A 12662-nucleotide genomic window follows, 5' to 3' on the forward strand; every position below is an offset into this window, starting at 1 on the left:
ATCTTTCTGTGTGTGGGTCTGTCTCTCTCTTTTTGTCATCAGCGTCATGCTCCTTTTTCATTTTTTTTTAATCATTGTGTTTCGTAAGTTTAATGTCTTCCAGTGTTTCTCTCTTGCATCCTTTGTGTTTTGTCTTTAACCTTTAACATCTTTCTCAACCTCCACTGAGGTTATAGCTGTAAACAACTTGCCTTCATAGTGTTGCATATATTAAATGCCGTTGGAGAAGCCATTCTTTTATAACTGCTACTGAACCAGCCTAAATTCTGCTTGCAGCAGAATGTAATTCACAGAGCCACATTAAATTATCTGCTCGGATGTTTTTTACATTGTGTGACGCATTGTGCATGGGCCTTCTGGAATGGTAGTTGAAAAGATTTTATTGATGCCATCTCCATTATCGATTCTCAGATGATCTGATTCTTGGTGGAATGCCTTATTGATTCCTAATGAATTTAGGCCTTTCACCTTAATGCCTTTTTGAACGCAATGCATCATGTATAATATGATCTGAACATTTGTAAATTAATAGAATTCTTACCAATGATAATTTACACATTAATTGGACGTTACAATAGAGCATTTGTTTATTTTTAATTTCCTTGTGATGTATAGTTTATTAAAATTCTTTCTTTCTTTCTTTCTTCTCAGATTTCTTTTTCTATTCATGTCATTCTGCAAATTGCTCCATTGTTCCTTTGATCTCTTCTCAGTATCTCACTCTATCACTCCCTTACACCAAGCGGGTGTTGTTCTCTCTTTTGCAGCCCGTCATCACCTCCACTGCAATACCGTACCGCAGATGGTGGAAAGATTGGGGGAAGATTCATAGTCTACTTTTCACGCAGCTTTCCCAGCATCCTCTGACAGAAGTGTTATTTAGATCACAGCAAGCGGCTGCAACTTTGATCTAATCAGGCAGAATTCCCATTATGCCCTCTGAATGGGCATGTCTGTGTGTGTTCTGTGCCGCTCCCCTCAGCGTGCCAGGGCCCGGGACTTGCAGTAATCACAGTCTCCGCGCTGACGTCGGATCGGTTGTGATGTATTCAGATTAAATGCTTACCACCTGACGAGGGGCCTGCCACCTCCTCAGCAGCTCCCTGGGTAATGAGCCTGTGAGTTAGAAGGTGGAACATGTCTGCCTCGCTGCACCACAGGTGTCCCCACAGCTCAGATGCGAGCGGTTGATGGCTCCCGGTGAGGAGATCTGCATATGGCTGCGTATGGAGATCTGAGGTGCCGGCCTGGCTGGACACCGTTCTGCTTGATCCCCACACCCTGTATGGGGGCGTTGGCATCAGACGAAGACCGTTAGGCCAGGTGTTTAAACATACTGCTTTCTGTAAACTAGAATCGGTGACCGCTCAAGTGCCAGTTGGGAAGTTAAGACCCCAATCTGTGTGGTGGGGTCACTCCAAGGGCACAGTGTGGATGAGGATTTTGAAGGGATTTTTTTTGGAGGGGGGTTAGCTAAGGTTTAAACCTAAGGACAGCCTTTGTGGGGGTTCCACCAAATGTACTCATCCTCCATTACATCCAGTTGGAAACACTGATGCCCCTCCAGCAACCATCAGCTCAGAAAAGGGGACTGTGACCTCTTGGCAAAGCCGTGGAGACAGCTAATGTCAGGCATTAAATGAAAGTGACATTCATTGATTACTTTAAAGTAACGCCAGTTGGCCGCTTTGTGGCTGCCATGTTTCTAAGCGGATGATCTTGAGAGCGCCTTTATTGCCAAATTGAGATCCTGGCAAGATGGGTGCATCAGTCAGACGGACAGACGGCTGAGTGTCTCTGCATTTGCATTCTTCTTTGTGTTGCCACAAGTCATTTTCCCTCCAGCATGTAGCACACAAACATGCACGTATTAGATGATATAACATGGTTGTCGACTGGGTTCAGCTGGGTTAAACTCATTCTCTGTCTCAGAGCTTATTAGATGTTCATATCCAGCTTTTTTCACACTTATTATAAAGCACTGAGCCATGAGAGGCTTACAGGGAATTTATCACAGGTAAGAGATGCTCTTAAGCCCTCTCAACCACACCCTTAATCACTTTATCTCATATCCTTTTTTTGTTTTTAAGTAATAAAGACAGTAAAATCCCATAAACATTTTCTTTTATTAATAATAATCAATACACAAATAGAAGGATGAGGGAGGTAAAAATGAGTCATGTGCACTGTAGGTAGCTGTGTTGAGTCTCAACATTTACGGCATTTATCAACAATCGATAGCACAAAAAATGAAATCATATACACCAATTCCAATTCATTTTTGTCTTTTTTTTTTTTTTCTTCATATATTTCATTTCATCCTGATTTTCTTTACTGTGACACTAAAAGGACAAACTGGGCCCATTTCTCTGAGGGATAACACATTCATATATTACACTCATAACAGCACACACTGACCAATCAGAATTCAGTTGAGCCATTTATGCTAAAGTAATGTTAAAGTGAAGTGATTGTGATATACAGCAAGCACAGCACACCGTGCACACAATGAAATGTGTCCTCTGCTTTTTAACCATCACCTTTAGTGAGCAGTGGGCTCAGTGGGGGACGATGCTTTGCTCAGTGGCACCTTGGTGGTTCGGGATTCGAACCGTCAACTGTCAGATTGCGAGACCGCTTCCTTACCCGCTAGGCCACCACTGCCCCAAGCACAAAAATAAAATGTTGGGATATTATCTGCCTTGTCGCAGCTGTCGTTGCTCCACCGGTAGTCAGGTAGTCATAGCATTTGAGCAGGATTTTCCTACTTACTATTCCTACCACTACTTGCTAGTGGTATTTATTCATTGTTCACCATAATTTGTTAACTTGGTTAAATAAGGCTACAGAATGTTGGATTTTGTGACTGTAATTTTCCTTTGATGCAGCTCGTGGCTTTATGTCACCTAAAATCTAAAGAGGAAGCAATGATGGAGTAGATCGTAGAGGGGGAGTGGTGAAAAAAGGCAACTGCGCACTGGAAACATATGACAGACGAAGGAGAGGAGTGTGGGATGGCCATTTGGACAGTAATTCAGTGGTGTATCTATGGGCGGCCTTGACCTCACCTTGACAGTGAGAGGACCCGACAAATCCACACTTTGGCCCATCGGGGGGGAGGGGCTCATTTGTCAGAGGTGCGGAGAAATCAGTTAGGAGAAATTAAATGGTCCTGGGTGAGATACACACACTTCAATTGTGGAAACGCCTAGAACAAGACGTTCATCTGAAAATAACTGGCAGCTTTTTTATGAGTGGCTCCTTTCCAGCAAAGCATCATTTCAAACGACAATGACTCACTTTCACTTCTCTGTCTGCTTCTGTCTCAAAATCTTCAAATGAGCCATAGCTGGAAAACACAGAGGCCTATTTGCACTGTATGTATTTTAATTGCTTCGTTTGTGCTGAAAGATTTATTTAGCCTTAAATAAAGCCTCTGCATGGCTCTTCAGACAGGTGAAGTTAAAGCTAGGGCTTGAGTGGGAGAGAGCGGGAGAGAGAGAGAAGTTGATCCTTCAAAACAAGCAATTAAATCAAGTCAGTCCTTATTTTCTCCTGTAATTATGAGCGGGTGCTAAAGGTACCTGAGATGATTCAGCCAGAATCAATAAGGAAGCGCAGGGACAGCTTAGGTGCCATTCGCTTACCGGTGGCTGTAAAGGCAGGGAAATGCAGCGCTCTGCTGGAATGCCAGAGTACATTACGTTCTGACACAGATCTGCATTTTTTGGCTCTATTTTTGTACCACTATTTATGGACCACTAAACGATACCATAGGGAGGACCGGCCCTGTCAGATTTAGGGCGGCTGTGACTGACCGGGCGACACTCAGATGAAAGTGACTGGGTGACAGTGACAGAGATGGTGGGGGTTGGGAGTGACACGCTCAAAGCCGAAAGGAGAAGGGAAGATGGAGGGACAGTGCCGGTGTGGACGTGCGATAGAGAGACTTGTGACGGGTTGGGGGCAGGCGAATGATGGAGAGGCTGCACAGGCCCCCTGGCAGACAGGAGATGTGAACAGATTGGCCATTAGAGAGGAAAGCGGGAGTTGAGGAGGTGATGGGGCTTCTGCCGGGGGTTTTAAAAAGTGGCCAGGAATAGGAAATGATTGTTTCCTTGAAATTGTAAAATGCTCTGCTCCTGGAGGAGCCCTGTCTCAGAGTTGAGTGGTTGCCAGAAGCTGCAGATATGCTGAGCCTTTTCTTTCTGCTCATGCCTTTGCTAAGTGGGTCTTTCTTCGATGTTCGTCTTCATTAAGTGTAATTATGGACCAAAAATTCACACTGCCGTGGTCTCTAAAGCAGCACAGTTTTCTTTTTGTCACTTAATTCAAGTTGCATCTTAACACAAAGCAGCATATGAAGGCTGAAGACTAGAAGCAATGCCACAGTATGTTGCTATGAAGACCCACTGTCCCAACTCTTATAAGAAGTAAAATATATGACAGGACCTATGTTTTATATAATTACAACTCATGCAGTAGTTTCTAAAAAGAACAATGACCCCCAACTGATGTGAACAATTCTGTTTTTGATGTCCGTGTTCATGCAGGATTTAAATATTCACTCACCTGCACCTGCAATTACGTTCAAACATCAAATGTTCAAATTACTGAGTCAGTTCTCAAGATGAAGCCATTTCGCTGAAAACAATAATGCCTAATTGGGTTCCACAGAACCCGCCTTTCATCTTTGTCTCTGAAGTGGGCAAGTGGTTAACATACAATGGATTTCAAAGGTTCTCTGATACGTCAGATTTGTGGATGCTTAATATAAAAAAAGACAGGTTTGAGGTGTGTTTTTAGTCTATAGAGTACCATAGCAGTGCACTGGTCTCTGACTGGGTGTCACGGAATCGAGGTGAGTCAGGAGAATGAGTGTGTGTAAGTGGAAATGACAACCCAGTTGCGCAGAAGCTCAAGGAGGCAGGTGAATTTCCACTGAATTACTCTGTGAACGTGTAACCAGCTTGAGCTGCAACATCCACGGAGAAAGAAACAGGAAGGCAGGACACGAGAACAGACAAAAACAGGAACAGTCATGTTGGTTGGTCGTGAGTTGCGAGTCGTAATCATTCAATGACTGAACAACGAGATGCGGCCATCTTGTCCTTTTATCGGAGTCGCGTCACCCCATTTCCGCGTTGCTCCCGATGAGCGGAATCATGTGACACCTACATATCTTCTGCGTGGGCCTATGTATGTCTGGTGAACACTGTTTTTTTTATCTTTGTTTGTCGTGTTATTGTATTTTATAAGGTTTATCATATCTCATCCTGCCTTGCAACTGAAAATTGCAGGATGCAGGTGTCTGACCTGGATAATATGCTAATATTATTGTATTGTCGTTGCCAATTAATACTTTTTGCATATTGCTCAGTTTATACTTCTGGCCAGATATTTTTTTTGTTTTGTCTAGCCCCCTTTGCCTTCACTCTGCGGTCCAGCTCACCCCAAACCATCTCTATTGGGTTCAGGTCCGGTGACTCTGGAGTCCAGGTCTCCACCTTTTGTTAAGCACATAACTCCACATGTGTTCATTCATAGTTTTGATGCCTTCAGTGAGAATCTACCAATGTAAATGGTCATGAAAGTAAAGAAAACCCATTGAATGAGAAGGTGTGTCCAAACGTTTGGCCTGAACTGTACATCTCGTCTCATCTCGTCTTGTCTTCATCACGTCAAAAAGTTTGTTGACAAAGATATTTCGTCATAAATTCCATTGATAAAAACAATACTACTCCAGACTTCATTGTTGAGGAAGTGTTTATAAAGACATGATGTAATTATGGTAAAGAGAGATGAGAGGCATTAAAAGCAATGCATGGCACATTGGAGGGTTTTTTAACACTCAAATCTCACCACAGAATATAAATTGCTGTGGCATTAATGGCTTGGTTGAAGGGAAAAAATGGAAAAGCTTTGCAAATACACATCTTGGCAGCCAAGAAATGTACTTTGCACAATCTATGCCAATTTTAAATGTATAATGAAAGTCTGTGTCAAACGTACAGGGTTAAAAGCTCTGGGATTATGGTATTAAAAGCAAAAATTATTCGAAATGCATTTTGAGCTTGTTTAAACAGCAAACTTTAGCAAGTAAACTAATCAAATGGATGCTGCACACTCGTTGCCATACTCCGGGGCTGCCTATTATATTTGTGGGTCAGAGATAAAAGCATGCTTGCTGCTCACAACATACTGAGAAGAAACCGGGGCAGAGGATCTTTTTTGTTATTGTTGTTATTGTTGTTATTGTTATGGGAACATTCCGTCTTTTTAAATTTCCTGTCTGGAAGAAAAGGGGCAGAATCAAGAAATGAATCAGTTCTGCATTATTTGTTGATGTAATATATGAAGTGGTCTGTTTTTACTGCCATTATTGGTATTTGATCTGATTAAATGGTGATCACTCTTACACTAACATTCAAAAGTTTATGACCCAAAAAAATTATTTTAAATGAAATGAGAACTTGACAAAGTAAGAAATAATGATGTAATCAAACCCACATTTGTTCAACTATTGTGAAGAAGGCCGGATTTATTGCTTCTTTAATCAGTGCAACTGTTTTCAGGGGTTTTCTAATGATCAATGAAGCTTTTAAAGCTGGAACTCAAGACTAATTATAGCTGACATTTATTCAGATATTCCATTCATTAAAAGCCATTTCCAGCCACTATATTTATTTACAACAATAATAATGTTTGATGTGATTTTACTGGACAAAAACTAAATGACCCTGACGATTTGTGCAGCTTTTGCCTGAGGCAATACAGGTGGCAGCATTATTGGATGTTTACTAGTGTTTGCCAGGTTCTGAATGGCTGGACATATTGGCAGCATGGACAATTAATTTTAAACGCCATGTCCGTCACCTGTTCTCGGTATCGCACCAGTGATTCCAAACGCCAGTTGAGAGTGACAGCTTGTCTCCTCAAAGAGCTCTGCCTCTCTCTCTCTCTCTCTCTCTCTCTCCCCCTCTCTCATACTCTCTACATCTCTCCCATTGTCCCATCCTCAGTTCCAGCATGTGCAGGATGCGTCACTCTCGGGTCTCAGAGCTGGGGAGCCGCCACTCCTGCAGTGGGGCTTTGAAGCTCGGCGTCTCAGACAGACAGCAGACTCCATGAATATTTCAGGGATTTAGGGGTGGGGGTGTTGGGTTCGGTTGTGATTGGGAGATGGGTGGATGTGGGGGTGATGAGGACACAAGCTCCTCTGAGTCGCGGCTTTTCATCTAAGTGCTGCAATGTTTAAAAGTAACAGCTAATTAACCAACTTGCCCCTCCGTGTCTCTAATGAGGAAATTAGAGGCATCAAAAAAGGACCAATAAGATGAGTTCCTGGTGCACACTGTACTAAGAGATGAAGACCGGCTAATTTATGACAATTCAGAAAAAACAGAAGCTGTGTCTTGTGATTTATAATGTGTCTAATGTTTATTTGATCTGTTTTCAATTTTGGGTTAGTGTACCATTTTCTTGATGTCGTTTTTTTTTCAACACCTTTTATGTGCACCGTTGGTTCAACAAACCAACTGTTCTCACACAGGAGGTCCTGAGAGACTCTGACTTAAATGACTTTTTTCATCTCTGCTGTGAACATCCTTAATTTTGCAGTTATTCAAGCGGAATCGGATGTAAATTGGGAAGTTGTTTTTTTTACATTAATCAAAGGAATTTCCTTCAGTGATGAAATGCTGCCATAATATTTATTGGATGCTCTGGGTTTGCTAAACCAAGTGTTCACGCTTGATGGGAAGATTTTTCTCTGCATGTCTTGGCTGTGTGTAAACATTAATCAGTTTTACATTTTTTTGAAGTTGATTGTATTCTTCAAATGGAAGTTATTGGGATGACCTCTCAAAAGGCCTAAATAAAGGCTGATTGAAAGGTCGTCATAAAAACTGACAGCAGTCCTCCATGTATGAGGTTCCACACGTCTGGAAAGATTCTAGAGCTTTGGAGAGTGTTTGTTCTTATCAGCCAAGTAATTCAGGCTTCAGACCTCACTCAAACGGATAATGGAGACACATACACACGAATGCTGTTCATAGATGTCGGTTCAGCATTCAACACCATCATTCCCAGGCACCATGGACAAAACAAAAGGGATGATCGTTGACCTTAAAAGAAGGCCAACAAAAGATGAAACAAGCTTTAATTTGTGAGCCCTTTCTCAAAGCCCCTCTCTGTGTCGTGGGTGTCTCACTTAAAATCAAAAATTCATGCTCGTCTCCAGAATACTTTCTGGTCATTAAAATGCAATAAGCCTCCAGTTTGTTTTGATGTTTGAACTTTGCTGTGCCATACCGGCGTATATGGATTTAGAGGTGCTCTATTTTTGCAGAAGATGCATTCTGCATGTCCTCTGACATCCATTTTCATAATCCATTTCTGCTGACCTATTTCTGCATATATGACCCATGCGCTCTCTGCATTAGTAACTGCAGTGTATCTGCCCTATGGAGTCCATGTCAGTGGTTTTGAAAATGTCCATAATGGCTCAAAGGCCTGACATTATTAGTCATGGTGAACTGTCACTGGAGAGTGTATGGGGACCGCAAAGGCCTGTCTAGTCTTCTACTAAACACTGCATTAAAGGTAGAGTGAGTAAATGCAGTATAAATGCACATCACATTAACCAGGTCAATTGGTTCTGAAAATGTGGATAATCAATCCTGGAGGAGGCATTTGTGGAATTTGTGACTACTGAGTCCTTGGGCTAGATTGCAGCTTTCTCTGAAGAATGGGTGCAGTTAGCAGGAAGCCCCGGTTTCATCTCGAGTGTTTAGAGGTAAGATATTCTCCCAGCCAAGGTTGCGTTGCTGTGCTGCAGCGTCCTGATAGATGTGAATACGCGACGCTCACATGAGGTTTACTGTGGGAGGTATTACCATGTGTATTAGCATGTAGGCTCCTGTGGGAACCTGCCTATTTACCGCACTCTGTACGGCAACATGCATCGAAACAAGACAATCACTTTCTTTACTTCCTAGGGAAGCATGAACTAACATTTCAAGTCCCATTTCACTTCCTTTCCACTTTCACAGGGGCGGAACAAAAAATATCCATTTCTTCAGACTCCACCAGCCCCCTCCCACCCATTGTTTTCTTAAAGATTATGGCAAGAAACTTTGAAGGTGTCCCCCAACCATTAGCAGGCATTATTCTGCGTGGCTTCACCGCATTCGCAGCTGTTGGGTAGGGCCGCTCCCGGGCTGAGCTTGCTAATGAGGCGAGGGGTTAAACGCGGTGGCTGACAGATTGAGACCTCTCCTCAGAGCCAATTAGCAAGCGAGTGATAGGCAGGAGCACGGGACGATTGGGTTAATAGACTCCGTCTACAGTAGGACGGGACTGTGGCGGGCGCCGGCTCGCGAGATGATAAGGGCTAAGCAGGTGCAAAGCGCACAAGAGGCGGGGATCAAAGCCAAGGCTGGGCACGGCACAACTCCACCGCGTGTTGACTAGCATGCTGAGGAGTCATTAATTAGCGTTTTGAACCTACTCTTCCTTTTTTTGTCGCTTGAATGGCAATTTAATGCACAGTTGGCTGATAGCAGTGCGTGGGCTTAATGAATTGTAATTACAGGGAGAACAAAAAAATTTCATGAAAGCAGCATTTTTAGGGGAAAGCCCTGGACTCATTCCATTCCAATTTCCATGTAATTTAATAACAAGGCACATGACAATAGGAAAATTTGGTGTACATTTCTATAATAAAGTTACAATGATGTGTGTATGTTATAATATGATTTTGTATTTCTGATGCTTTTAAATGATAAAAAATACACACACATATATATAAATGGTTTAAAACACACAGGTGCTTGAATGCATGTTTCTCGGCCGTGTTGTACAGCATCGACTGTATCCAGGCCCGGTGAACAAGGCAGTGAACAAGAATGCATGTGACTGTGCTTGTAGCTGATAAGGTAATGCAAATGAAATGGCACCTCAAACATTCAATTAAGAAGGACTGGGGGGTGTCATCAGCTCAAAGTCCCTCTCTCATAGCTTTCTTTAATATACCTTCTCCCTTTATTTCAAGAAACCCTGACCACAGGCTAACAGGGATGAAAACCTTTTTAGGAAATAGGAAAAGGGTGCCTTCAGGGGAAAGGTGCCCAGAGAGTTTCCTGTTTGAAAAAGAGGGAATACAGAATGCATCTGGAGTAAGTTCTCAAAAATACCAGGAGGGATGATTATAAACAGGTTTCCACTGGGATTCTTTTGTTCTTTTTTAAAAAGAAGCATGCAGCATAGAATCAAATCACGATTTGCCACATTTGACATTTCAGGGGGCTATTGTTTGCGTTACTGCCTTGCAGTGTAGATATGAAGAACCCACGAGGAAACAAAAGAATGATGAGGGCTTTTTTTTTAATGGAGCTCCGTGTGTCTTAACCGCATTCAGTGTTGTGACAGCATGAGCCCAGGCGTCACGCTCACCAACTTCACAGCTCCTCCCCGAGCGTGTCATTTCCCCCGAGTAGGCATGTCACATGCACACTCACACATACACACACTCACACTCTGCTCAGTGAATGCCTGGAGTAGGGATATTCTAAACAAAAAGGCCTGCGTTGTCCTTACATTCTCTCTATGTATCTTTAATTTTTCCTGTAGCCACGTTTTTGAACTAGGTTACGGATGCATTTGCCATTCGCCGGTTTCATCCCCACACCGCTGCAATATGCATAAGTCCCTGGGCCATATGTCACCTAAAACACGTAGTATGGTAGATGAGGAGGAACTGGGCTGACTGAACGCCAGCAGTGGCAGTAGTTCTGTCAGCCGCCCTATGAATTGATGAGGCAGGAGTAATCATCAGCACCGGCCCGATTTACATCACAGCTCTCGGTGGGCTACACTTAATACATTTCTGCAGCTGCACCCGCAGACCTATTCTGATACTTTTGTCTGCATTCTGCAGAGTGAAAATGCTGAGTTTCCTCCCAGGCGGGGTGGTCAGGTGGTTGGATTTTCATTTTTGGTGTAAGCAACTTGGTTCTCTCATCGCTGCTTGTGCCTGACCTGTACAACGCAGTGGACACTTATTGGCCCAATGCTGCTATGAGCCTGAACATAATCTACATTTAATGACGTTTAACCCTAGAAGGAGGTAAGAGGAGGTAAGTGTTGTTGCACATCAGTTGCGTTGCACTGTCCATGTGTGATAGACAGTCATGTTCACCAATCAGATGTGTCCCATGTTTAAGCCAAGTCCACTTTAAAGCAAGCAAGGATGTGCTATGCCAGTTACAGCGAAGTTCATATTTCGATTTACGGTTATGCCGCAGATTTTAAAGCACATAATACACTGAATAATCAGAAATTATTGTTCAGCCCTAGCACATACCGCACCAGGCTGCATGGCAGGAATTCACAGGGCAGATCGAGGCCATGCCAGCCCACTGACCATACACTGTACATACTCACACCACGCACATGCTGCAATAAGACCAATAAGACTGGACCTGGAACACTGGTGCAGGCACTCCTTTAAAAAAACATGTGTAGGGAATCCAGAAAGTGCACCGGTAAGCGTGCCCAGCTGACGCTGGACACCGGGGATGATCGTCACACCCTTATCTCTTTGCCTTTGAGACAAGACAGGACCACTGAGGAAACTATATATAAACTGATATAAGAAAAGACAACTTTTAAAATTTACATATTCAAAAAAGTAAAAAATAGTCAAAAGTGTAGCTGAAGCAAAGTTCTGCAATGCGCTGAGTAAACTCTTAAACTGAGTTTTAAATTCAAATTTATGAACATAAATGTTGCAGTTGATGGGTGTTGTGAACGTGTAAATTTTGGTTTAATTTAAGTTAATGAAACGTGAAGTAAGGGTCAGGGACATGGAGTCCACTTCCATTCTCCATTCAGGCAGCAGGTGTAAGAAAGACTGACCCAGACTGGGCACTGGAAAACATTGCAGATGTCACCCCTCTGCTTGTCTCTCTTTGTTTGAGCTTCCCAGCATCACTTCATGGGGTGAGACTGCACACACTTTGGAGAGTTGAGTAGCACACTAACACGCCAGCAGAGATCCTGCAGTGCTACAAACATTGTGTTATTGACCCACATTATTAACTCAGGCCCAGTGCTTTCTCTGAAAAGATGAATGAAGGACCCTGCCAATGAAAAGGACTTGTGCTGTGTGCTCTGTCTGTAATAACTCATACACAGAGTCACTTTGGAAATATTTGACATCATTCCCATATCCGAATAAAATTAATTATACAAGCAGTATACAGATGTAACAAACCAGTATGATTCAGTACAGATAGCAGCTATGTCACTATATGATGCACATCTTGGTATATAATTTTATACCATTATAAAACAATCTGTCGATGTACTTGGCCAGTAAATGAGTTTCTGCCTTTGGGAATTTGCAATGTACTGTATAACTGGGATTACACATTTGCTCTCTTGATTGCATTGATGCCATAGATAATTGGAAAGTGCGCTCAAATCTCCACACCTTGGGCATGATGGGACATCCCGGGGTGATAGATTAGGAACGGGATTGTCAAGATTAATTCGGAACAGCGTGACTCCCTCGCCAGCTGTCTTCATGGCATCCGCTGCCTTTAAGTAAACAGCAACAGCTGCGCTACATCAAAATGAAAATGGGAAATTTTCTAAAA

At 42.8% G+C, this 12662-nt stretch overlaps 1 protein-coding gene across 4 annotated transcripts in view; it reads left to right on the top strand.

Annotated features, from left to right (window-relative positions):
- The window catches only part of dcc (DCC netrin 1 receptor), a 168637-nt gene that overhangs the window by 60542 nt on the left and 95433 nt on the right, over nt 1-12662 (top strand). The gene's annotated exons all lie outside the window — the stretch shown is intronic.

This window comes from Denticeps clupeoides, chromosome 3, assembly GCF_900700375.1.
Source record: "Denticeps clupeoides chromosome 3, fDenClu1.1, whole genome shotgun sequence".
Lineage (NCBI taxonomy): Eukaryota > Metazoa > Chordata > Actinopteri > Clupeiformes > Denticipitidae > Denticeps > Denticeps clupeoides.